Below are 27,157 nucleotides of genomic sequence, written 5' to 3'. Positions count from 1 at the left end.
GATGAGGGGAGAAAGTGTGGCCATTGAAACCTGAGCCATAAGTAATTGTCTCCCACATTTGCAGAGGATTTAACAGAATGCAGGCTTGAAACTCTTAGTTGCAGAAGTAGTTTCTAGAAAAGAACGTTCCCTGGGGGTTCTCCCTGTCTAGGGAAGTTGGAAAGAAAAAAAGACCATGGTCAGACCCAGGGAAGATGTTTCAACACAGGTGGGAAAAATGCTGAGGGAGATTCCCAAAACCGGTTCTGCAGCGGTTTCCTAGGTAAACTAGGGGAAAGAGTAGCTAGCCATCTGCCCCACACAGATGGCCACCAGAGCAGGAAGAACCTTTAGAAATGATCTTATCCTAGCCTCCGATTTAAAGATGTGAATCTAAAACCTGGAGAGAGGGGACAATTGCCCTATCGTCCTATAGCAAATTATTGACAAAGCCAGGATTTAAAGACTAAGCCAAAGATCATACCGCAGCACCAGAGTGGTCTCTTAAAGGTACACAGACCGCGGTCTCTACTCATTTTGGAATGCTCTGTAGCACAAACATACTAAAAAGTAATTGAGGCCCACCCAGAAGGACTGGAAAGGTATTGAGCAGTGCCCAAATTGCAATTCCTCTAGTTTATCCGTCCGATTTGGGAGCTCCGGCTGTCAAAGCGTTTCAGCCAAAGTACTCCTCACTTAACTAACTGGTCTTTTTAACTTACCATTGGAAAGCAGCTCTGGTTAAAGCCCAGCATGCTGACTCAGCCCATGTAGTAAGGATGACTAAACACAAGAATTTCCTGTGGGGGGATGGAAAATATCTTTCAGATGCATTTGTTTCAGGGGAACCTTTCTGATCAGTCAGGAGCTAGCCCACTGTGGGCCTGTGAGGAAAAGCAGCAGGCTGTCCCTGCGCTGCACCAAGGCAACATTTGCAGATGTTTCCTTTCTTTCTTTCTAAACAATCTCGTGGCTTGACTCGGCACCATTTTGGTCTGGCCAGCATTTGCACAGGGCTCCATCTGCCAACTGGTAGAGACCAAGGCAGAGAGGAGCCGATGTCTCCCCTGACTGAAGGGGCTTTGCACAATCGCCTGCCTGCTCAGAGGCCTTCCCCCCCAGGGGTGAACTGGAGCTGGTCTGCTTTATCTCAAGGCAGTTGCAGTTCTGAGCCCACCTTGAATCATTACGGTGAGCGATCTGCAAACAATGTCAGCTGGCTTCTCTCTCCAGGGTGCACTCTGGGGATTCGCAACCTGGAGTGATGTTATCAATGTTCAGGTCCGAATCCCACACAGACATTGGACAACTTTAGGACAGGCACATTGACCTCCAGTGGGATTGCTCACCAGCTTAAGGCATTAATCCAGTGAGTCCAAAATTTGAATAAATATTTCAAGACTCTTGGCTAAGAGGGAGCCTGCCTTGCTCAATTAGGAGGTTGGAGACACCTGGTGCATTTGGGCGCCACAGGTTCGCTTTGCAGCTTGAGAGTTGGGAAAGGGGGCGGGAAAAAGGAGAGGGCGAGCATACTCCTGGAAGGCATATATAGAACTGGAGAGTTCAGGAATCGAAGATTGAAGGCTAAGGGACCTGCCTCATCTTCTCGCTACCCCTTCCCTCGTGCTCCACACGGAGAGAACAGAACTAACAGAATTCTCAGCCCAAGATTTCTTTTTTTAAGTGAGTAACAACTTCTTGTTTCAATGGGGGTGGGGCGTGTTTTGGGGACAATCAACATAGAGCAATAAAAAAAGTAGCCTGGGGAGAAGGAGAAGAGAGAAAGGAGAGGGGAAGAAAGGAGATGGGGAGAGGGGACTAGTCTGGTTCCTTGCTACACAGCAGTATGTGCTTTGAAGTGTTCTTTACTTTGCTAAGTCTGCCTCTAACTCTACACACAAGAGAAAAGGTTCACAAGCTGCTTGCAGTACCTGGTACTCCCTGTATGGCCTTGATGCATGTGGTTTGGGTTTTTTTTTTTTTTTTTTCCTGAGTAAGCAAGAGGGAGAGGGAGCAAGAGAGTAAATGAATACACGACAGAACAATGAGGATTTGTGTGGCCCCTGGGACTGTGTAAAGCTTAGGTGAAGTCGCGGTTCTTGAGTTCGCATGTGTTCTAAAGCTTACTGGTTGATGCATGATCTGTGGGGTCGCCCCCTTGGGTGAGTCTTCTGTGGCACCTGTCCGGAAGAGGAACTGTAAGTGTCCTTTCCAGCAGGGGGATTGATACGCGATCTCATGGTGCTATCCAGGGTGGCCTAGCACTCCCCGTGGAGCACGTGGTCCTGCCTCAGTTTCCCAGCCTCATGGTCCTGCCTCAGTTTCCTGAGCTCATGGAAATGTGCCCTTCAGAGCTCAGCTTTAAGCAGCTGTCTAATACTGGCAAATGAGGCTTAGAGAGGTGTGGAGCAGTGCGTGGTGGACCAAGGGCCCTGGGTGCAGTGTGCTTTCCACCATACCGCAGTCTTCTTTCTTTCAAGTAAAAATCTGTAAAGAGGAAAGTGCTCTAGAACATTTGCATCCGATCTGTGCTTTGTGACTGTTTATGTGACAACTTAAACACTGGAAGGAGATTAGGAGAAGAAATATCAGGTGGTAAATACCAATTCTAGTAATGATTACAGTAAGAGCTTGTCTACTCACAACACAAGAGGCCAGGGGGAAATGGTCTCAGAATGGCTTGGGTTTGGATTATCTAATATTTGTGTAAAAGAACAATGGGGCCTCTACAGGGCAAGGAACTAACAGTTGCTATTTGGAATAACATGGGCTGGCTAATTTAAGAAGGCTGACTGCAAACATAGGTGAGTGAGCCAATATATACTGAGTCTGCCCCTATCAGGTCCCTGGCCTCTTATGAAGCCAGGGATTGCTTAGTAGGGACACATTTGTGGTCCCTTCTGTACTGCTTTTACACAGGGATTAGAGCATTTGTCCTCAGGTGCTTGCTTGGTCTATTAAAGTCACATAACCCAGTCTCTATCCAACGAAGTCATTACTGTCTACTAAATGGCTGCCCAACCCCTAGTAACAAAAGAAATGTACTTCCGCCCTATGCACAGGTTCTCTTTTTGTCTTCTGGTCAGTCCTTGGAGTGGTCATCTACGTCTTTCACAGAGAACTAGAGGAATAGGAGATGTGAATGTATATGTAGCTCATGCAAGCAGTTAGACATCTAAAACAAAAGCTTGATAAAGCAAAACCTGCGGTTTGTGCCCTAGGTTGCCTTGTTATTTAAAAGTCATTGTTTTCTGATTTATTACATTTTAAGACATAGAAGTGAGTTTATTTAAAGCTAGAGTTCTTAACCTGGGGTCTGTTACTCTTGGAGAGCATACAAGATGCTCAATAAATTTCTCTGAAACTATGTGCAAAATTGGGGGTTTGTGGTTAGCTATTCCTCCTCCAACAGGTCCACAACTTTCCTCAAATTCCCAAAAGGTCCATACTTGAAAAAGTTAATAACCATTGTCTTAAAAGGAGTCGAAGTGGAATTGTGTTTATGAATCAATTGCTATTTATTCAGAAGACAGCCTTGTTTCTCTCTATTGCAAGGGCTGCTTCACTTCCTTCTGCTGTCCCTGTAGGATTAATACCTGGGCAAGAACCCTGTTCTTCCCTTGTCCCTTTTGTACAGTGATAGCCATGCTTCCATTAGTAAAGGAACTGACTCCGAGGTCAGAGAGGGTTAGAACCCAGCTCCTAGGAGTTCGATGATCCAGGCAGACTGGAATGAGGAATTAGATAAAAAAAAAAAAATTGAAGTCCTTGGCTCCCAACGCCAGATGTCCTTTCTAAGGCAGACCCTTATTACTAAGACTGAACTTTAGAAACACGCAGCTGTGTGACCTGGGGCAAGTGACTTAATCTCTTGAAACCTCAATTTCTTCATCTGACAGATAGGGATAATAGCAGGGTTGCTGTGGAGTTAGTAAGTGAGATAATGCTACAGGCGCCAATAGTATCTTTCTGACGTAGGCAAATCACTAAGAAGGCCCAAAGCTTTTTCTCTGAGGGGCTAGCTACATCTGCGTGGGAGTTACTTCCTGGTCTGGGACCATGCTCATGAGCATGAGAACAGAAACCGTTGGACCTTTGTCACATTATCAAACTATGGAGTCTGGCCTGCTCAATTGTCCTCTGTTCCAGTGGGCCTGCGGTTTGACCCCTGAACCCAGAAGTTCTATCATTCGGGGATTTAGGCTGTGTTTATAGAAGACTAGAACAATTGTATTGGTCAAATCAGCTCAAAACCTCTCACGGGCGCTTTACCCACAACAACACATGTCCAAAGGGGTTCCTACACTGCTGCTGCTCCATCCTCAAACCAAACAGCCATGTGAGAGAAGCAGAGAAGCTGTGGGAGAAGACACTTACCAAGGAAGTAAGAGATCTAGCCGTGAAAATTATAAAATGTTAATGCAAGACATAGAAGCATTCGTAGATGCAAATCCCTCCCGTGGTCATAAAATTTCCATAATACCCAAGGGATATTCAGATTAGATGCAATCTTCATCAAAATTCCAGTAGCATTTTTTTTTACTGAAATAGAAAAAAAATCTAAAACATCTGTAGAATCAAAACATGCAAAAAGCCCATACAATCCAAAGAAAGAAAAGTGAGGTTGAGCCATGGAACTTTCTAATTTCAAAATATATGGCAAAACTATAGTGACCAAAACAGTAGAGTACTGGCATAAAACCACATACATGGAGAGCAATGAAAAAGAATAGGGAGCCCAGAAATAAACCCAGGCATATCCAGTCAACTAATTTTTTTTCTGTGGGTGCCAAGAAGATACGATGGAAAATGATAGCCTGTTCAGTAAGTGATTCTGTGAAAGGTGACTAGTCATGTGCAAAAGAATCAAATGGGACCGTTATCTTGCATTATACACACACACACACACACACACACACAAATCAACTCAAAGTTGATTAAATACCAAAGTGCAAGAATTCAAATCATCAAACTTCTAGCAGAAAACTAGGCGGGGAAAGCTGCCTGCTATTAGCCTCCTAATGGGTTTTGGATCTCACATCCAGATTCATCTCCCTAGTTCTCACATGGCGTTTCCAACTCCATTCCTTCTCTTTAGGGCTGGGTGTCAGTGGTCAGAGTGTGAAAGGCAAGTGGAATGAGGAAAGAGGTGGCTGGTTTCTGGAACCTTTGCCTGGAGTCATGCAAATTTACTTCCCTGTAAGAAGCAAGTCCGTTTAGGGCCTTGCCTTCTCACCTACATGACTGGTGCCCCCTCTCAGGGGAGGAGCCTTTTACTCTGCTTTAAGGAAACCAGGTGAAAGAAACGTCATCCCTGAGAAAGAGAAAAGAGAGTCTTAGATATTAGTTTATTGGTACATTTTATTTGTTTTGCAGTGGGGGAAATGTGCATACCACAGCCCACATGTACAAGTCCGAGGATAACTAGCAAAAGCCAGCTCTCTCCATCCACCATGTGAGGTCTGGGGATGAGTTTTCAGGCTTGGTGTCAAGTACCCCAACACACTGAGCCATCTCACTGACCCAGGAGACTTTTTTTCAACTTTGCAAAAAATAGTTCTTCCCTAAAGGGTTCACCAAGGGCTCTTTGGTCTAGAAAGCACCCTCACTGGTGGATGAGTCACTGCCTGCGTCTCGGAGAGGCCTTGTAGTCTAAAGGAACACTTCCCAGGTTCCCTCTTCAGTCTCTGTTTGGGGTTCTACTTGGTGTCCCAGGTCTTGTGAAAAGCCACTTCCCACCCCACACAGGTCGCGATCCTGGCTTGTGAAGTGGAGAGTCCCCATTCCAGAGTAAAAAGAGTAGAAGCAAGGTCTGCAGGAGAAGCTTGGTTCCCTGGCTTCTGCTAAGTGTTTTTTTCTCAGAGTGGAACATTTCCCTTGGAAATAAGAACAAGGTGGCTTTGTAGGGAGGTCCCTGTGACACTCCAAAGGAGATTTCAACCTCCTTTCTGTGCTGGAGAGGCCCATGCCCAACCGAATCCCCTTGCACTCTGCCTGCAGATTGCTAATAGGAAGGCAGGACCCAGGGTGAGTTTGAAAGGGAAGTACTTGACCACTGAAGGTCACCCACAGAGGCTAGAGTCCACATGGGAACTGCTTCTCTAGCTTGGGGATGTGAGAGGGCAAAGGTGCCACGCATTCATGCTGATTGCAAGATTTTATTTGTACAAATGTTAAAGGAATGTAAAAATGACTTTGTTCCTTTGGTAGATGAATAGAGCCCTGTGGTTTCAGAACTAACAGAGACTAGAGTGGACAACGTACATTTCCTAGTATGTTTCTGGGTAGATACCCCTCCTTATATACAAATGGCTCTGTTTCGCAACCCCGGGCTAAAACCAGGATGCTGACTTATTTTTCTTTCCATTGTTGTGTGTGTGTGTGTGTGTGTAGGGTGCATATCGGGGTATATGCATGTGGAGACCACAGGTAGGTGTCAAATGTCTTTCCTCAGTCACTCACCGGTTTATTTACTGAGGGAGAATCTCCTGCTGACCCTGGAGCTCAGCAAGAGCTAGCTAGCCCATTCACTCTAGAGATGCCCTGTCTCCACACCTCCTAATCATTGAGATTATAGGTGGATTACTATAGCTTTGGATTTTAATGTGAGTGGTGGAATCTGAGCTTCTATCCTCATGCTTATGCAGCAAGGCATTTACCTACTGAGCCATCTCCATAGCCCAAATATGTAGCCTAGGCTGGCCTCCAATTCACGATCCTCTTCCCTCTACCAATACAGCATACCTTTCTGATATGTGCCAGCACAACCAACTATATTTCATTTTGTTCTCTAAGACAAGGTCTCATTGTGTATCATATGGTGCTCCTACCTCAGCTTCTTGAGTGCTGGCATTGTAGGTGTCTACTAGCATACCAAGCATGTCTTGGGTTTGTAAACAGACAATAATAGCACTGTAAGTATGTATGTATGTGTGTGTGGTTTCCATTTTATACATAAAGAACCCAAAGTTAGACATTTGGCATCTACTGTCTTTTAAACAAGATACTTCTAACATTCTTTAATTTGATGCTTTTAAAAATAAATTCATGCAAATTATGTTTTACTTTTCATTTATATTCACTTCTGTGACCATGTGTGCACATGCCTGTATATGGAGGCGCTTCCGTGCCTGCGCACATGGAGGTCAAAGGACAGTTCGTGGGACTTCCTTTTCTCCTTCCCAGGGTTCTGGGAAATGCAAAGCTGACTAGGTTGCCTTTGACTTACTTGCCTTTGTAGCTTCAGGGCTAACAGAAGCTGGGGTGGACAGTGCACATTTCCTTGTATGGAACTCAGGCTTCGTATCAAGACCTTTTACCCTCTGAGCCATCTCACCTGCTGTGCAGTTCACTTCCTTATAGGTGGCGGTTTTCTTAAAACTCTTGGCCTAAATATTATTCAAGAACAGGACTTCTATGGATGTATAAAATAATTTGGCATAAAGATAAAAGAGTAAACATTTTTGAACGCTTAAGTGTTGTCTGCCATCTCAATGCGAATCATTCCATAGACATTGTGACTTTGGGAGTCCAGGGGTTACTGCAGTCATGTCATGTTGACTGACAAACTCAAGCCTAACACTCTCCTCCCTGCTGGTTCAACCTAGCGTCCCAGCTAGTTCTGGATCCCTGGGACCTGATGGGATTACTGAGTTGCCCTGTGCAAAATATTCTTGTCTTGATCGTGTGGCTAAGGAACAAGGCACATGGCAAAGGTGTCAGGAGTGAGCTGTTATGCTGACAGAGGTTCCTAGGAGAAGCTTGATGTTAGAGCATAAATATGGGGCTGAGAACAAGTCTTCTCTCTTAGCTTCTGAAAAGCTTCATGATGACACTAGAACCTTAGAAAAATCATGGCAGATGGGAGGTTTTAGAAGGAATGAGAGTCAAATATGAATAACCAGGGGTGGTGGAGGAGGCTCCGTCACTGAAGTCCTTGCCACATAAGCATGACGAGCTGAGGTTAGAGCTCTACCATCTGTATGTTTTAAAAGTGTAGTGTACACCAAAGGTACTAGAACTGGAGAGGCAGAGAAGTAGAGACAGTGGGTTCCCTGAAGCTTGCTCATCACCCAGTCTAACTAAATTGGTGAGGCGCACATTCAGTGAGAAAACTTGTCTCAAAAAAACCAAAATGGAACATGGTTGACAATGAAGATGTCCAACATCAACACCTGGTCTCCAAATACATGGAAATTCACATGTATATGTGAGTGTACACATGCGCATGTGTGTGCATTCATACACACACATACGCAAATACACATGAACACACACACACACATATATATACACCCATATATATATGTATATATGTATGTATATATATATATATATATATATACCCCCAGTACATATGCAAAATCACCAGATATATGAGAACAATCTACCATTTCTGTGTTAAAGAGGCAAAATATGTAGACTGCTAGCATTTATCTATTTCTCATGGCTAGGCATGGTGATATATTCCAAATCCATTTTGCCACTCAGAGAATTGTAATCAGGCACCATCTTGAGAGAGGGCCTATTGTTTGAGACTGAACTACTCTGGGGAACTGAAATCAAGGAACAATCACAAATCAGGAAATCTAGGATACACTGCCAAAGTATAGCGTCTGGGTAGGAAATAGCCCAGAGTGGGTAGTCATAGAGATGGAGAGGGCTAAGTGTAAACACACTGGGAAGTTTAGGCAGTAGGAGTCTCAGGCTTTTGGAAATCAAGGAAGTTGGTAGCGCTGGCCTCTAGGGTAGCATGCAAATGATACCTGCACAGTCTGGGAACTCTGAGCCCATGGTAGGTGGATTGTCCTCTAGAACTGCTTTCCCTGCTATGGATTGTTTGAAAGTTCTCCAGATTTTTCCACCTATAAGCTGGTTTCCTGGCAGACAAACTCAGAAATCTCTGAGAGCCGCAGGTAGCAGACTGGGTTCCCTCAAACTCCATATCTAGTGCAAAACCCCATGCTTTTTTGGTTTCCTTGATTCTCTGACACATGTAGAGGAATGCCCCTGGATCTGGGGTATTGGTCTCTGGAACAAGTGGGAACCTGTACGAATCCCACAAGCTACAGAACTCCTTGACACCACCAGTGGCCCCACATACACAAAGAAGTAAAGTTTCTAAAGGGATGCAGGTACTAAGGGTCTGGTGATGCAGATCAGTTGGTGGGATGCTTGCCTAGCATGTATCAAGTCCTAGATTTCATCTCAGAACCACATAAAGCAGGTGTGGTGACCTATATATGTAAATCTCTGCACTAGGAGGTAGAGGCAGGAGGATCAGAAGTGCAAGGTCATTCTCAGCTACATAGAAGGTTCAAGAACATCCTGGGCTACAAGAAACCCTGTCTCAAAAATAAAATAAATAAAATAAAATACAACAGCCCATAGTAGCCACATCCTACACACTGGGAACAGAGAAGAACTATGATAGAATTTAGCTATGATCTGCCACACCCCATCCCTGTCCTGTCTTTTATTGAAAGCAGAAAGAGGTTTCTCCAATCCTTTGTTGTCTTCTCTTTCTTGTCTTCACTCATTCCTATTTTAGTGGGGTTTAGTTTACTTTATTTTAAAAGTCTTTTATGTTTATTCTTTATTCCTTCTTCTATTTTTATCTTGTTTTTTGGTTTGTGTTTATTTTTGTTTTTTATTTGGTTGTTTATTGTTTTATTTTTTGTTCTTTGTACAAAACATTGAGACAGGGTCTTGCTGTGAAGTAAGGCTTAGGTGGAAGTTACTGTGTAGTTCAAACTAGCTTCAAAATTGTGATCTTCCAGCCTCAGCTTTACACTTGTCTAATTTTGTTCATACATTTTATCTTCATTAACCTTGCTTCTTTTTTCCAGTCTCCTGATCCACTTCTGTATTCTATTATTATTATTACTCTTACTACTACTACTACTATAAACATTTTTAGCTTTTTGTAATCAGATGAGCCTGGGCTAATACAGGGTGACATGGCTGTAGAATATATTCTATTAACTTTTGACTATGATTTAACTCTGCTTTTTGTGCTACCTTTCTTTGGATGATTTTTAGTTCTAGAGTGTTTATCTTTAATCAATTTTACAGTAATTCTATCTCTGGTTTGTTTTGATTGTGTTGCTAGTAGGGTAGCTTGAATTCCCCTCTCTGAATGGTACTAGGGATGGGCCCTCCAGAGAAGATTGTTCTTCGTAGAAAACCAGAGGAGACAGCCATTTTAGTAGATAGACAAATCTCAACAAAGAAACACAAGATATATGAAAAAATAAGGCAACTTACTCAACAACGGGTGTTGTAGCTAACTTTTGTAATTCCAGCACTTGGGAGATGGAGGGAAGAACATTTTGAGTTCAAGGCCAACCTCAGCTTACATATATATTTGGAGGCTAGTCTGGGCTACATGAGGTCCTATTTCAACAAACAAAACAGTGTGGTAGGAAGTTCATCCAAGACTTAGAAAATGAATTCAGCAACTTGGACAAGACATTTAGAAAGAAAGAAAAAAAGAGGTGCTGAAAAATTGAAATAAAAACCTTGGGCTGAGGAAGTGGCTCCAGTGCTAAAGGAGTTTCCTCATAGGCATGAGGACTTGACTTCAGATCGTCAGAACCCACAACTAAAAAAAAAAAAAAAAAAAAAAAAAAAAAAAAAAAAACAGGCAGGCAAAGTGGCATCCGCTTGTAATCCCAGTGATGGTGTGATAGGAGGTGGAGACAGATGAATCCCAGGAGCTCACCAGCTAGCCTGTCCTACTTACAGAAATTCCAGGCCAATGAGACACCAGATCTTGAATAAAAGAATAGAAAGATCTTCATAAAGTAATTTATCCTACTAAGCCAGCATTGCAGAGAGCACTTAAAGGAATACTATCACAGGAGGAGGAGGAGGAGGAGGAGGAGAAATTATGAGGAGATTATCAATATCACTAGAAGAATGGATAAATACTAAGGAAGGCCAATCTTTGTGAGTTTAAGCTTGTGAGTACAAGCTTGATGTACATAGTGAGTTCCAGACTAGCTAGAACTACACAATAAGACCCTGTCAAAAGGAGCATTAAGAAAGAATCAAGCATTCCTAATGCAATGAACCCAATCCTCTCAGTGAGTGGGAGGGAGTTAGTAGATGCCTTTCAGTAATAAACTCTAAAAGTAAACAGCTCTAAACCTCCAATGAAGAGGCACAAACTGACTGAATCAGATTGAAAGAAGATTAACTGTTTAGAAAAGTCCACCATCACTGGAAAGAGAGGCCCATTGGACACGCAAACTTTATATGCCCCAGTACAGGGGAACGCCAGGGCCGAAAAGTGGAAATGGGTGGGTAGGGGAGTGGGGGGGAGGGTATGGGAGACTTTTGGGATAGCATTGGAAATGCAATTGAGGAAAATATGTAATAAAAAATATTTAAAAAAAAAGAAAAGAAAAGTCCACCTCCCTGGAAAAGATCCACAGAGACTCAGAATAGAAGGATAGAAGTTGATATGCAAATGAAAGCCCAAACCAAGCAGGACTAATGATACTCACAGCTATTAAAGTAGACTTCAAGCCAAAAATTAGTCAGAAGCGATAAGTAAGATTACTACATACTATTAAAGAGGACAATTTATCAAAAAGATGGAACCGTGGTAAACATCATCTATTTACTCAATATTGGTATACTCAGTTGCATAAGGCAAGTGTTAATGGGCATAAAAGAACAGAGAGATCTAGATTACAAATAAATAATAATGGGTGACCTTAGTACCATATTCTCACAAATAGATCATTCAGACAAAAGAGTTACAAAGAAATTTCAGAGTTAAAATATACTAGATCAAAAGGTCTTCCAAGGCATCTACAGAATATTCCACCTAACAGCTGTGGAATGCATGTTCCTTCCAGGGACACATGGAACTTTCTCCAAAATAGATCACATTATAGGCCATAAAGCAAGTCTTTACAAATAAAAAAAAACAAACAACAAAAAAATGACAGTTTCCTCTATTTGTATCGTATCACAGTGAAAATAAAATTTGAAATAAATAGTAAGAAGAAAGCTATTGGAGAGATGGCTCAGTTTGTAAACTACTTGTCATGTAAGCAGGAGGCCCTGAGTTCAAATCTCTAGCACCCACATAAAAGGCACGAGCAGCAGTGTAGATCTAATATCCCAGTTCTGGGAAGGTGGAGACAGAAGATTCCTGGAGTTCTCTGTCCAGCCTGGCCTAACCTGTAAATTCCAGTTCTGTGAGGCACCCTGTCTCAAAGAATAAAGAGAAGAACAGTGTAGGAAGACATCGAGCATCAATATCTGGCCTCTACATACATGCATGTACACACAAACGTGAGCACATACAAATTACCCAAAGAAATGTGGATTGAACAATACAGTCTATAGTATATAGGTATTGTACTACATAATGTATTTTGTTATGATTTTTATGTGTATGCTGCATTTGTAGCATGTGAGAGAAAACAGGATAATTTCTTTCTATGTCTGAATCTGGCTTATTTTGCTTTGCTTGATAGGATGATCCCCAGTTCTATCCATTTTCCAGAAAATGGCATGATTTTATTCTTTATGATTGACTAAAACTAAATACATGTCTATATTCCCATGACCTGTTGATAGACATCTAAGCTGGCTCAGTCACTTGACATTGTTACTAAGTGCTGCAATGGGCATGTGTGTGTCTGTAGGATGCCGAGTGAGATTCCCTCCTCTGTGTACCCATGAGTACTATAGCTGGATCATACGCATTCCTAATACTGGAGTTGCTCAGTAGTATGGGAATTCTGTTGAACCTATTGGGTATCCCAGAGTTTGGAACCACTTTGGTTGTTGAGAAGCAGCAGACCTCAACAACCCAAATCTAATCATTATGTATGATCTCAGTTCCCCTGGCTTCTCAAATCTCAGGTACAGTTAATCACCAGGCATCACAGAACTGTTGATCTTGGGGCTGTAGCCCGGGTGTTACCTAGGCTGCATTCTCATCTAGAGCTTGGGGACCCTTTCTAAGGCTGACTCCATCTCTTGGTGCTGCTGAGTTCCTTGCTGCAGTGCCACTGAGACCCTCACCTCTTAAGGCTGTGTTTTCTTCTTCGTGGTCTGGCTGCTTCCTCAAGGCCGTCAGGAAAGGCTCTCTTTGCAGAAAGACCCCCAGTCTTACTTTTAATGTCTTTTTTCACCCAATTAATGGCCCACCCAGGAGCAAGTCTCTTTTGTAAAGTCAACGTCAATTGGTAGGAAACCTTAATTATATATTGAAACTTTCTTTTTAATGTATGTTAGTAACTTCTCTAGTCAGATTCATGAGAATATGAATATATCCTCTCAAAGATAAAAATCGAAGTGAGTTATTCAATACTTGCCCACCACTATAGTTAGAAGAAGGAAAAATAATCCAAACTATAGTTCATGTCAGCCAGCTCAGGGATAAACTTGAACCTCCTCAATTTTGAGATTAGTGTTTTTGTCATAGCCCTAAATCACGAATGAAATGATGGTCCCTCAGCCAACTCCACGTAGCACAAGACCAAGTAGCTAACACACACAAATCTCTGGGATCCATCCCCAGCACTGCATAAAACAAACTGGGTGTGGTTGTACATGCCTGCAGCCCCAGTAGGATCAGAAGTACAAAAGACATCCTTAGGGACATAGTGAGTTTCAGACCAGCCTGGGTATTTAGAGATCTTTCAAATAGATAGATAGATAGATAGATAGATAGATAGATAGATAGATAGATAGACAGACAGACAGACTCTGTAAAACTCCAGAGTCCTAGTGCCTCTAGAGTCCTGGTGCCTAACAGAGTTAACATTTGCTGGGAGAAGACACATAGCAATGCTACTCAGCTCCCTGGAAGAGAGTCATGGCCACGGTCTTCTTGTCACATTCCTACAGGGGACTGAGACACCTCTTCTCTCCTAGAAGTCACCTCCTTCTTGTTGTTGTTTTTGATGTTTTGTTTTATTTCTGAGAATACAGCCGGGGCTGGAGAGATGGCTCAGCAGTTAAGAACACTGACTGCTTTTCCGAAGGCCTTGAGTTCAAATCCCAGCAACCACATGGTGGCTCACAACCATCTGTAATGAGATCTGACGCCCTCTTCTGGAGTGTCTGAAGACAGCTACAGTGTACTTACATATAATAAAATAAATAAATCTTAAAAAAAAAAAAAAGAACAAGAGAATACAGCCCAGGCTGATCCTCTACTTCAACTCCTAATCCCCCTCCCTCCATCGTTCAAGGGCTAGGATGCCAGCCAGGCAGACAGTACTATGCCCAGTTTATGTATGCTAGGTAATCAGTCTACTAGCTGAGTCAATAAACAAGTGTGTACTGGCCCAGGTGTCTTGACTGTGGTTCTGAGGAGAATGACCATCATTCCCTTGGGCAGATCCCCTGGTCTCTTGCCCTTTGTTTTTCTCTAGTGTGGAATGGAAAGCTGACTACTCGTTTCTCATCAAAGCTGGATGTCTGAACATCCCTGGGCAGTGACTGACCATGATCCCCTTTGGAGCCTGTCACTGCTGTTGATTTTGAGAATAGCAGTGTGGGAACAAATGCTGTTATTGTCACAGCTCAGCTACAGGGACCTCTCCTTCCTTAAGCTGACAGCTGAAGCTAAGTGTTTGAGCTCCCTGGGCCAGCTGTTATGAAGCAAATGCCAGGCAGAGGTAAGGCAGGCCTCAGAACTGGGCCAAGAGCCAAGCATGAGAAGGGGGTATTGATAGAAAAGCTGTTTTCTCCGGAGGTTTGAAAATATACAGTATTTCCTCAAAGGGTAGACAAAACTAACTCCCTCTACCCTAGAGAAGACTCTAGAGCTAGAATGGAGTTGTGAGCACTTCCCCAAGGAAGCCTTCCCTTAGGAGCCCTGATTGATAGCCACACCCTTTGAAGTGAGCTTCATGCTCATAAAGGGCCATGTTGTTTCCACTGAGAAAGAGTGAGAGCCTGGCATAATGGTGTCCTTATTCAGTAAACCTCAGAGCATGTGTGATGAGGGGCAAGAGAGCCTGCAGGCTCTGACTTCATGACAAGGGGCTAGTGAGCCTGCCCGCTCTGACAACAGGGGAGAGGTGCTTAGCAGAAGGCATGTGTTTCCAGCCTGGTGCTGAGCCACATGGAAAGTGTTCCTGAGGAAGACGGTGTGGTCAAAACTGACAGGCAGTTTCAACTCTTCGAGGATTGCTAAACCAGAACAAGATACCTTTTATTAAAATTGGAATTATGGCTGATCGACAGTTGCCAGCTGGGGCCAGTGAGGTAGCTCAGCCAGCAAAGGCAGTTACCTTCAAGTGTGACCATCTAAATTTGATCCCTGGGACCCACATGGTGGGAAGAGAGAACCAACACCCACAGGTTGTCCTCTGACTGCCACATGAGCACAAAAACTTAAACAAATATGGAAGAGAGAGAGAGGGAAGGAGAGAGGGAAAGAGAGAGAGAAGGGGAAAGAGAGAGACAGAAAGAAAGAAAGAAAGAAAGAAAGAAAGAAAGAAAGAAAGAAAGAGAGAGAGAGAGAGTTAGTTTCCAACTTGATGGATTTCACTGAAACATTGCTTAGGTTTAGAGGTTGTGGAGATAAAAGACTAGTGAGAAAAAACAGACAAACCCATTGTTTTAAATGGAGAAGAGAATGGTGCTGTTTGTGAGAGGAGAGATCTGTATCACACAGCAGGCCAGGAGTAGCTGCTAAAGACGTTTATCAGACAGTTACTAAGGACCAGAGCCCCCAGATTAGACCTGAGTAGAGCCTTGATGGACTTCAGGATTCCTATAGCATTACCTCATTCATTCTATGTCAGGGACCACTTCCAAAATTCTGACTCATCTCCCAGGCGATGGAAGCCGTGTCGGTATGTGAATCCCATCCCTGGTATTATCCCAGGACATTTTTTGTTTGCCAGATTTGATGCTAACCAGTGATTCCATTAGGTCTGGGAGAAGCTGTTAGTGCGATGGCCAGCGCCCTGAGCTCTGTCCTGTCTCTGTTAGCAATCTGCTACCCTTTCCTGTGCGGCTCTTATCCAGTCTCTGTGTTGTTTTCTTGGGAGGCTAAAAAGTAATCGTTTAACTGGGTGGCTTAGTCCCTTCCAGCTTGAAAAATCTAAAAGAGTTCTTAGCTTTAAATACAACAGAAAATAATGGCCCTGAAAAACGGTCAAATTTTGGGATTTTTTTCACTAGCTATGAGAGATTCTTTAGTCCAATCCCTTTATCATTACTAATGTAGAAACCCAGGGCCAAAATAGGATAAAAGCTGGCGTTCAACCTGTGAAAAATCAGCCTTAGAATTCAGGTCCCTCAGTCTTCATCCTAGTCAATTCTTACTTCATTTCTTTTACAGTCAAAGTAATAAGTGAATACTGTTTACAGCTTTCAAATGGTAGCAAAGGGTTTGTAGGAAAGCATAAAGAACAACAGCAAGCTCCGCACCCCAGGACTCCTCTTCCTGCTCCTCAGGACACTCATGTTTATCAGCATCTCTGCTGGTTGCTATATAATCTCTAAGCAATGTTTAGACTTCTGCTTCCTGACTTGTCCTTTGTAGCCCTTATCAACTGACTCTCTGCTATAAAAGCCGAAGACTTCGCTTACTTAGCATTACTGTCATCAACCCCCCTTCTGTTACTTCTCCTTGTTTGGTAACATTTTCCCATGCTTTTGTTTGTTTTCCAATGTTTAAAGTAGCATATGGTGAGCTTTACTTTTTTGGTATGCAGTCTGAGTTTAGGCCAATATAAAGTCATCTGACCACCACCAAGAACATCACGCTGAGTAGTTCCATGGCCCAAATGAATACCTGCATACAGCCTTTTATAATAAACTGCCCCTCCTCTCTGAGTGGCCTGACAACCACTGAAAAGCGCCATGTCCCTTCAGCTTTGCTTTACATAATGCTCTACAAACAGAATTATGCCTCATGCGGCAACCTTTTGTCACTGTGTTCTTTTGCCTATGATAATATTTTGAGTCATTGATAACTGTCTTGAAATTCATTGATCGTTGCTCTATTATTATATGGTCCGTTCTTTCGTGTTACTGAGTAGTAGTCCATTGCATTGGATATACCAGATTTCAACAGTCAATTAGCTGAAACCCAGTGGAGCTATCCCCAGTTTGACAGTATCGTTCCAGTCATTCCATTGGTTACCCTTTATTTCTTAGCCAGTTGCCACTATATGTGAACTAGATCTGCCTTTTCAACATAATAAATGCTTTTGCCACATTTCCAAAGATGGCAACCTCACTGGTTTCGCCTTCTTGTAGACAGATTTGAGCATGCAATCTGTCACAGGGTAAGAAGGCTTGCTTAGATGTTATCCAGCCGCCCTATTCAGGTCAACAGGCATTCTGAATACCTCCCGTAGCATAGGGGCCTTCTCTGCGAAGATAGACATGTAGTTTCTGTTCTGACCATTGCTAACTCAGGCAGGAATTTGGGGGGAAAAAGACCTTTCTTCATGTGGATTTCAGCTTTTGTCTGTCATGCTTTTTCTTTTCCAGCTGCCTTCAGCAGTGAGCACAAAGCCACGTTTCAAAGGAGACTGACAAATTATCCCCAGCTGCCAGAAGGAGGTTAGTTTTCTGTGTGTTCTGTGTCCCCCTTCTCCAATAACCAACAGGTTAACTTTGTAAAGGGCATTGACAAAAGCAGAAATGGCCCTTTCACCCATGTGAGTTTTTTTGTGAAAGATGTGAATATGTAATATTCCTCTCCTTTCCCATTCTGCTTTATACCAGGAAATACACTAAATAATGGCAATTCAACCTCTGTGTTTTGCGAGAGTTCTGTTAATGCTTTTTTGTGTGTGTGCTCATGGGATCTAAATTATTTTAATTAGCTGCATTGGTGTCTTCCTCCAATGAGTAACTATTTAAAGGCTAAGTAGTGTCAGCTCTAGCCATGGAGAATTACGTGTTGTTATTTTCCACTTGCATTTTTAATCATCTTCATATGTGTCTTATCTGGCATTTACTTGGCATAACTAGAGAGTCTAATTACCCGGCATATAGCAGGTGCTTCTGCTTAGGAACAGCTTAGAAAGTCTGGAAAGGTTGAGACACAACATGCTCGAGGGGCTTATTAAATGCCTTTGAGTTGAAATACATGGTGCCCGAACACAGAATGGTGAAGGGTTCTGTGTTAACACAGAAACTTAGGCATTCTTTAGCACCCATAGGAACACAAATTGGTATAACTCACAAACACACAAGGGCAGCTGCAAAATGTGTCAAAGTATTAACAGTGCTCTTCTCCTCTACCTCCTGGGATACTTGTCTATGAATTTCATCTTTTCAAAAGCACAATCATTCTGTGTTAATAATAAAAATCTAGGTGTTTAAGAAGAGGGGGGGGGGAAATGCCAATTATCCTGATTCAATCATTACACATCATATACATTTGTCAAATTATACTTACCCTATAAATATATATGATCAGAGTGTTAATTAATAAAAATAAGTGTTTGAAATATAATAGATATTCAAACTACTAAGAAATTATAGCATCATTTAAAAATAAAGTGAAAACTTCTGAAAATGTCTATGTAAAATATATTTATATTGTGAAATGCTATACAGTTATATAGTGTGAAAGGCTGTATCATTATTCTTAATCATCTTTAGAAGAATGTTTAATAGCATAGGGAAATGCTCACAGCCCAAATTAAGTGAAGAGGGAAAAGATAGACAAATGAGCATATGGCATGACACCGTGTGTGTGTGTGTGTGTGTGTGTGTGTGTGTGTGTGTAGAAGACGAGAAGGAAATAGATATAAATTTTAACAGTAGTTAATTCTGGGTTGTAAGAGTATGAATTATTTTCATTCCTTATTTTTATAATAAGCTTGTCCTGCTTTTAGATATTTTTTAATTGACTGGAAAAAAATAAAAATTTGATGATATATGAAGTATGTACATACAATTCTAGTAATATGATACAGATTCATCCCACTGACCAGAACTGGACAAGAAAACCCCTTTGGATGCCATGTGGAAAGCCACCGTAATATTTGGTTTCCAGCAAGACAAAATAAAATCCCAAAGTCTTTTCAGCATTAAGTGCTGGGAGTCTGTGTTTGCTATTGAAAGGATAGCTGATCATTTCTCATATTTTAGCAAATTATTATCCTTCCCTCTTTCCACTCTCTCCTATTTTTCTACCGTCCAGATCTGTGGAACAAATGCTGGAGAAACCGAACATAAATAAAACCCAAAGGCTTTAATATCCCACAAAGCCTTGCTTCCTGTGGCCTAATGGCCATATGCCCACTGTACTCCCGAGAGTGCGAGAGAGCTTAAAAGACAGAAGTGCTTAGGAAGTCTGGAAGGATTGAAACCCAGCATACACAGCTCTCCCACCCTGACTTTATTAGTTTGGCATGATATAAACTAATGAGCTCTGTTGGGAAGGGGGTAGGTACTAAATAAAAAGCCAGCCACTAAAGGCAGATATCTTAAGAAATCACAGAATCTGAGATCTTTATAGCAGAAAGAAAAATATTTCAAGAATAAGATTCTTTCCAAATACCAATCATATGCTGAAATAAATTTAGTTCAAAGAAACATTATTTATCAAAGCACCCATTTTACAGATGAGGAAGTCAAAACAGAGGGGAAAGCTTTGAATTGCTTTAAATCTCACAGTTTCCTAGTTACAAAGTTGGGGCTAGGGTCTACAACTTCTGGAGACTCTTGGATAAAAAGAATTGTCTAGTTAGATGTTTTCCTCAACTATAACTATTCCAAATACTTACCGTACACATGCCCTTAGATGTTTTACCATCATCTCAAGCCTGTCAAATACAAAATCAAATTAGTTTTCCTATCACCAAGAATCTGAGCCAGAGTGAATTTGGCTTTTGTTCTCTTTCAAGTCACTCCACTTCACCCTGGACAGGGTTTAACAGATGGTGCCCATTTTCCTTCAAAAACATCTTTATGCCTTACTCTCCTGACAACTTAACACTCCCGAGGGCTGAGGAAGAAGCCCAATTAGTAAAGTACTTGTAAGACAAGAGTAAGGACCTGAGTTCAATCCCAAGAGCCCATGGAAAACAGCTAGGCATCATAGTGTGTTTCTGCAGTTCTAGCCGTGAGGAGGCAGAGTCGGACAGATCCCTGGTCAGTCACCCTAATCTAGGTCTCAGTGAGAAAACCTGTCCAAAAATAAATAAATAAAGCCCTGGTGGTATAAATCATTTCAATGTAGCTCAGAAATTTTCATTCAGGAGCAATTAGCATCTTTTCAGCAACGTTCATTCATTCACGCAAGCACCCATTGAGTACCTAATATTTGTCACCCTTTGGGTTGGACAACTCAGTTTTCTTGGCTTCTCAACTACATCCCTGAGAGTTGCAGTCAGGTGTTCCTCCATAGCCTCTCAAACACCCATTGTGATTCTAAGCAACCCCAGAGACCTTTTAGTTCTCCAGCAGTCGGCCACCAGCTCAGCAGCTAGAGAATTCTGTGGATGCTATCATCTGTAGTTCTGCCCCGACTTGCCAAAGCTACATGAGCATCTGCCATTTGCTCAACAAAGATAGCATATTATCATGTGACTTCTAAACACCATTATCTTTAAGCAATGAAATTTCATAACTACCTGGAAAGATGGGATCCTGAAAGTCAAGTGGGTTTTACCACTAGAAAGTTTGAGTAGACATACTTTTCCTCATTCCTCTAAGTATAACTTAAAATCCTGAAAATTAAGTATATATAAAACAAATAGACATCTCAGGAATAATTGAAATGCCATGCTGGCCCTCCTGTAAATATGCACAATTACTACATTTGAGTTTCAAAACCCATAATAATAAAGGACGAGAGGAACGAGTGCTTGCTTGATATGCAGTGGGCCTTGGGTTTGATCCACAGTACTGGAGAGAGAGGGAGGGAGGGAAGAGAGGGAGACAGAAAAGAGTGGATGGAATCAGTTGGCACTAATACACATTGCCAGTAATCAAGACACTATGGTGTTGGCAGAGGGGCAAACACATAAACCAACAGAACAGCGAAACCCAGAAAGAGCTCCACATAAATATGGCTACTAATTTCTTTTAGAGATACAAATAAAACTCAGTAGGAAAGGAGCCTTTTAAATGTATTTAGTTATTTAATGGGAAGGTATACATGTGTCATGACACTCATGTGGAGGTCAGAGAATAAGCTTTCTGAAGTTGGGTCTCATCTTCTTCTTGAGGCAGGGTACCCCTTCAATGGGATATCTGCTGTGAAACAGCATACACCAGGCTAGCTGGCTCACAGGCTCCCAGCAAAGACACAACCAAGTTGATAAGCAAAATTAACCATCAAAAACTTGGACCTCAGTTTCATATTTTATATTTTAAGAGTTCATAATGGACTTAGATATGTTCAGAGTAAAAACACTCACAAAAGAAATAGGAAACAATCCTCAGGTCCCAGAGCCTAGTCTAAAAGCTCTTAGACAAGGTAGTACAATGTTGAGTTTCATGAACGAATCAATAACTTGTACCAGGTCGAAATGTGAAAGATTCCATGGGTGATGTGGTACTCACCTTTAATCTCAGCACTAGGGAGGCAGAGGCAGGCAGATCTCTGAGTTCGAGGCCAGCCTGGTCTACAGAGTGAGTTAAGGAAAGTCAGAGCTACACAGAGAAGCCATGTCTCAAAAATCAACCCCCTCCCTACTCATCCCCTTAAAGCACCAAGGATGTATTTTATATGGAGGCTGGAGAGATGGCTCAGTGGTTAAGAGCACCGTGTGCTCTTCCAGAGAACCGAAGTTCAAGTTCCAGCACCCATATGGCAGCTTAAAGCTGTCTCTAACTCCTGGTCCAGGGGATCTGAATTCCTCACACCTGTAGGCAAAACACAAATGTACATAAAATAAAAATAATTTACTTTTAAAAATGCAAAAAGATTGCAGGCGAGAGTGCCTGTAGTACCAGTGCTTATAAGGTAAAGTCAGGAGAGTTGTGTAATGGAGGCCAGCTTGAGCTGTTTAGCAAGACCCTGTCTCACAAAAACATTTTTTAAAATGTGAAAGGTCCATGTTGAGAGATTTTTTTTAAGACCAACTACAGAATTAGAGGAAATATTTGTAGTGATGTGGAAAGAGTGTGTGTGTGTGTGTGTGTGTGTGTGTTGGGGGGGGGGGTCCAGTTAGAAAATGGGTAAAAGAGATGAAGTTAGATTGTTAGATTTCAGCAAAGAGGCAATGTGGATGGTAGCTCAGTGAAAAGACCAGTGCCATCAGGGAACTACAAACTGAGACCACAGTGGGACATGCACACCTATAAGAGCTAGAATCAAAAACAGTGACAATACTGAAGGGCAAGGAGAATGCAGAGAAACCGGATCTCTCAGACGTTGCTGTGGGAATGAGAAATGCTACAAAAACACTCTGCAAAACAGTTTGGCAGTTCCTTACAAAACTAAACATGCAATTACCATAGGACCTAGTAATCCCACTCCTGGGCATTTATCCCAGAGAAATGAAACTATATCCACATTAAATCTCACACATGAATGTTTATAGAAGCTTTATTTGTAATAGCAAAAAAAAAATTAAACACCCCAAAATGTCCTTTGATAGGTGACTAGTTAAACAAACTGTGGCACAATTAAAAGAAAGAACGAATGACAACTTGGAGCAGCCTCGAGGGTATGCTCTGGAGTGGCAAAATTGTACAGCATTCTTCACCTCTGCCTCCCCCAGCATAGAGAACTTGCTATTCCGTCCCTTCTGACTCAAAAGACCATTTGTCAAAAAGACGAACTCCAGGTGATTTCAATTTTGTGGCAATAGATTCCAAGTGAGCATCTCTAAGGCAATATTTTTTAAATGTTATCATTTATCCTGCATGGACAAGACACACACAATTCCAAGATGACAGAGTTTTCATGCAATGCAATTCCTGCCCCTTGACTCGTTTTCAAAGACAAAAGATAAAAGCTCCACTGAACTATGCTCACATGAGGGGAAAGGGTGATCCAGGTGAGCAGAGGCAAAGGAGTAGTGGGAGGGAGAGAAAGATAAAGCACAAAGAAAAAATGAAGAGAGGAGTGAGCCCCTCTGTAGCTGCTTTGGCCATCCAACTGATGTATATTTGGTAGCTTCTCCATCTGCAGCCCCCAACCCTGAGTCTGGCAACTGCTGTCTCTTCCTGAGGACGTTGGCTTCCTGTTTTTCATCCTGAGAACACTTGAATCTAACCTTCCAGTATTTATTGGATCTGTAATTTCAAAAGTGCATGATGAATTTTATTCAATGTTCAACAAGGATGTGTGTGATCCACTTAATGTCTGTGTCTCACTTGGAATTGGAAGTCCCATGATGTTGGAGCTTTTTAGTCCCCTTTTGTATAATCCCAGCACTTGACATGAGGAAGGGACTTAGCACATGGAGGCCAGGGATGGGGATAGCAAGATTCTAACTAAATTAAACTGTTACTCCAAGGAAGATGAACTTTAACTTTTATTTGTTTTCTCTCTTAAAGTAGGGGAACATTGGCTACCCCACTTATCACAGTGGATAAGGCTGTAGATATGGGGAATATCCTGGAATAAAGAGTTGCTCAGTTTTTTTCTCCAGGATTAATGATAATAAAGCCATTCCTTCCTGTTTTTGGAGTCTGAAGGTCCATTGTTCATTCCTTGAGATATAAAACCCCAAGCCCTGAATGTGCTTCGTAGAACAATGTGCACATCGGCACATGTGTGTATTACTGAGAAATAGCATTTTCTTGCCACCTACCAATGATCCCTTCAAATCACCCAGGGGAGCGCTGAGATTGGTGGAAACATTTGCTAAGTTAGAGGAGTACCTATACAAGCTTTTGAAGGACTAGTAGTGGGTATCAAAAATCTTGGTTTGTGTCACTTTTTGGGGGAAAATATAAAGGATTTGAGAGATGATATCATTCCTCCACTGGACTTGGACCTCGGTTCCTAAATGGTCTTCTTCATTCTTCTGCTGGTTTCCTAACCCTTGTGCACATTAAAGCCCTCCTGCCAGCCAATTCAGAAGTACAGGCTCTTCAGTAGAAGCAGTTGGGGGGGGGGGGGAGGGCTCGCCCATGTTCTAGTGCAGTACATTTCAGGAACAAGCCCAACCTGTTTAGCCTTTCACATAGCAGCTTGTCCCATCTTCTCAGGGCACCAGGATTCATCCCTGAGCCACCAAAGCTCTCCCCTCCCCAAACACACCCACCTTCTACTCGATCTAACCCATTAAGGGACACCAGGTCCTTTCTTTCCCTTTCTAAGTCCCACGCTCAATCTCCAGATTACAGTGAAAATTACTCTCCTCACACCTGACACTGGAGCTGTTGTTCAAATCTCTCTTGTTCCCTCAACCTGTCTTGTCTGAAATTAGCTTTTCTCCTACATTCTCCATTAATTCAGCTTTGTCCCGAGCTGCTAGCCACTGCTCTTGGCTGAATGGGTCTCTTCCCTGAAGTGTCTCCCACTCAGTCCCACCAACTTCTGTTTTCTCCATCCTTACACAGTCGTTAGGTTTGTGTCATCTGTTGATGCCATGTCTACCTTGGCCTGATCCTTTTCTTCATAGTGTCTTCATAAGGTAAATGTCTGAGTCCTGGTCCCTAACCTCCCTACCCCAATCCCAGTTCACCCCAGCACTGGTCCTTTGCCTATCAGCAATTTGTTATGGATTCTTGGAGTCTCCTTGGTCTCTACTGCATGGACAGTTTGACTCCAGTACACAGAGAACAGAGGAGAGGGTATACCTACTTAGCCTCCCTAGTTAGCTGAATTCTGATGCTTGTCAGTGGCTGTATTTGACAATTTGTTTTAGATTTTAAAATATATATGGAAGCCAGGCATGGTGATTCTCCAGAGACAAAGGCAGATGGATCTCTGTAAGTTTGAGGCCAGCTTGCTGCATACCAAGTACCAGGCCAGTCAGGAATATACAGTGAGACCCTGCCTCAAAAAAAAAAAGAGTATTTTATAAAGAACAAGAAGAAAAGGATCTGAAGTTTCTTGGCACACACACACACACAATGATATACTACTTGCCCTGAGTTGACAATCATCTATTTATATACAAGCATTGGAATTATATCACATTATATTTCATAAATATGTAAAATTTAATAAATAATCCAAAATAAAAATTATTAAGTAGCAGACCAAAATAGTGGAAAATTTTAGAATGAAAATAGTTTTAGCAAAACAGCTAAAGCTAGGATAGTGAATCAAATCAGAACCAAAGAGAGCATGTCCGGGGGCTCCTTTCAACACTGTTCTGTGTCCACACTCTGATAAGGGGCACGGGGACCAGAACCTTACAAATTGGACTTTTCTGGGAACAACCACATTTTTTAGGTAGGGAGGAAAACTATACCAGTTAATAAAAACAGGAAATATATTGACAGGTTTTTCTCCCTACATGAAGCTTGCCTCTTTTTTTTTTTTTTTTTTTTTTTTTTTTAGGTTAAAGAGGGAGAAGGAAAGAACAGCCTAGATTTCCAGTCCTTATTCCTTCTCCACTTTGCCTGCCTCATTGAAACCTAGTATGGCTCATAAATAACCTGAGGAGGGCTGAGAGCCCTAGCAGGGGCCATCCAGATGAGCCAAGCCCTAGGATGGGAAGAGATGAACAGGAGTTGGGAAGGATCCTGGGCAGCTCCAACCACTTCACCTCTAGCCTTTAACTGCTTCTTTTGTTCTGTTTCTAATTGAACCTCGAACCTCCCGCAAGTAGGCAAGCTCTCTACCAGTGAATATTGCCAGCTTTCTTTTTACTTAAACAACTGAGACACAGTTCCCCATGATGTCTAGCCAGGCCTTGAACTCACTCTATGACCCAGGCAGGTTTGTGAAATTATGATCCTCCTGCCACAGCCTTCCTAGTAGCTGAACTAATTTCAGTACTAGGCCTGGAACTCTCTTTCAATGAAAATGGTTTGGGCAAACTGAGATATTTAATGCCCCCTGCCCATAGTTAAGTGGTAGAGCATTTGCCTAGCATGCGTGAGGTTGAGGATTCTACTCCCAGCACTGCAAAGAGAACAAAGTTAAATAACAGAGTAAGACTACCCATTCCTGAAGCATCTGCAAGGGCAGATCTCATGAGTTTGTGACATCTCTTGGGAGAGGACCAGCTAGGGAAACCACTGATCCAGCTTTGAGTTTAGTTCCTTAGTGGGGTGTGACCTGCTTGGCCAAGCCATTTAAGTCACTGGAGTCCTTGGCTCCCCCCACCCACCCCCACCCACCCCACACAAAATGGAGCCTGCACTTACATTTGCTCACAATGAACTTTAAAATATAGAAGTTGATGAGCTTGTTTACTAAATAAATATGTGTGTTTGGATCCATCTCTCTCACAGATGCCTTTTCCCCCTCCCCTGGCTGAGGGCTTCAAAAGTACAGTGGACTGTGGGATAGGAAAATGCGAGTTATTGGTCTTCTTGGACTCACAAATTATTTACAGAACACAGGATTTACAGTCAGGAAGGTTTTTTTTTTTTCACAGAAACGGGCAAATCCTAGATGTTCTCTATGTATACAAACCGCCTTCTCAACAGTTATGAAAGGACATTTTAAACTTTAAATGAGAGCCCTGTTCACGGGACTTTCTCTGCACTGAATTCCAATCAAAGCATCACATTGAGAGCTGGGAGATCCATGGAATCACCACCACCTTTGGGTGGCAACTTTTCCTCAGCCATGCTGTGACTCGGGAAGTAGGCAAGGACCCTTCTTTGTATCCATGGTTCACTCTCGGAACTCTTTGTACGTCTAAAAGGCAGGCATTAACTTGTAACAGACACCAGCAGGTAGAATTCTCCCCAGGGTCCGGTCAGCTTGGATGGTTCTATACAGAAGTCCAAGTTTAAACTCTGCCCTCCATAGAAGCCATCCTGTTGAAGCAGCTGTTCTCCACCAGCTGCCTAACCAACTGCCATCAGGCCAAAATTACCCCACCTCAAGGTCTCCACCTCAGGACAGAATAAACACACTCCCTGGGGCTCCCTCTCTGACCCGTGAGCTGCAATTACCCACATTAGAAGTCAGCTCCACTCTTCAGCCATATTTTTCTATTTTAACAGCTAAGGGGCAACCTTCAGATATCCCTCACTCTCTGCACATGTGGAATGAGATAAAACAGAAACGTTTGCTGAGTCAGATTCCCAGAACTAGATCCAGCCAGAAATGATGTGAATGTGGAACCAATCAAGA

At 42.4% G+C, this 27,157-nt stretch overlaps 1 protein-coding gene and 1 long non-coding RNA gene across 6 annotated transcripts in view; one reads left to right on the top strand and one right to left on the bottom strand.

Annotated features, from left to right (window-relative positions):
- Positions 1 to 27,157, bottom strand: part of Gm35988 — a 103,869-nt gene that overhangs the window by 51,772 nt on the left and 24,940 nt on the right. The gene's annotated exons all lie outside the window — the stretch shown is intronic.
- Plac1 (placental specific protein 1) overlaps positions 1 to 27,157 on the top strand; it is a 170,118-nt gene that overhangs the window by 124,154 nt on the left and 18,807 nt on the right. For 3 of the 4 annotated variants that reach the window (XM_006541525.2, XM_011251016.3, NM_001357802.1), the window contains exon 2: positions 17,467 to 17,538. The gene's annotated coding sequence lies outside the window, so the exon portion shown is untranslated. Of the gene's footprint in view, positions 1 to 1,551; positions 1,663 to 17,466; positions 17,539 to 27,157 lie in introns of those variants that run through there. The other variant, NM_019538.5, reaches the window with a different exon arrangement.

The sequence above is a fragment of the Mus musculus genome, chromosome X, assembly GCF_000001635.26.
Source record: "Mus musculus strain C57BL/6J chromosome X, GRCm38.p6 C57BL/6J".
Lineage (NCBI taxonomy): Eukaryota > Metazoa > Chordata > Mammalia > Rodentia > Muridae > Mus > Mus musculus.
Note: the sequence above shows the minus strand (reverse complement) of the source record. Positions and strands in the feature narration are given on the sequence as shown.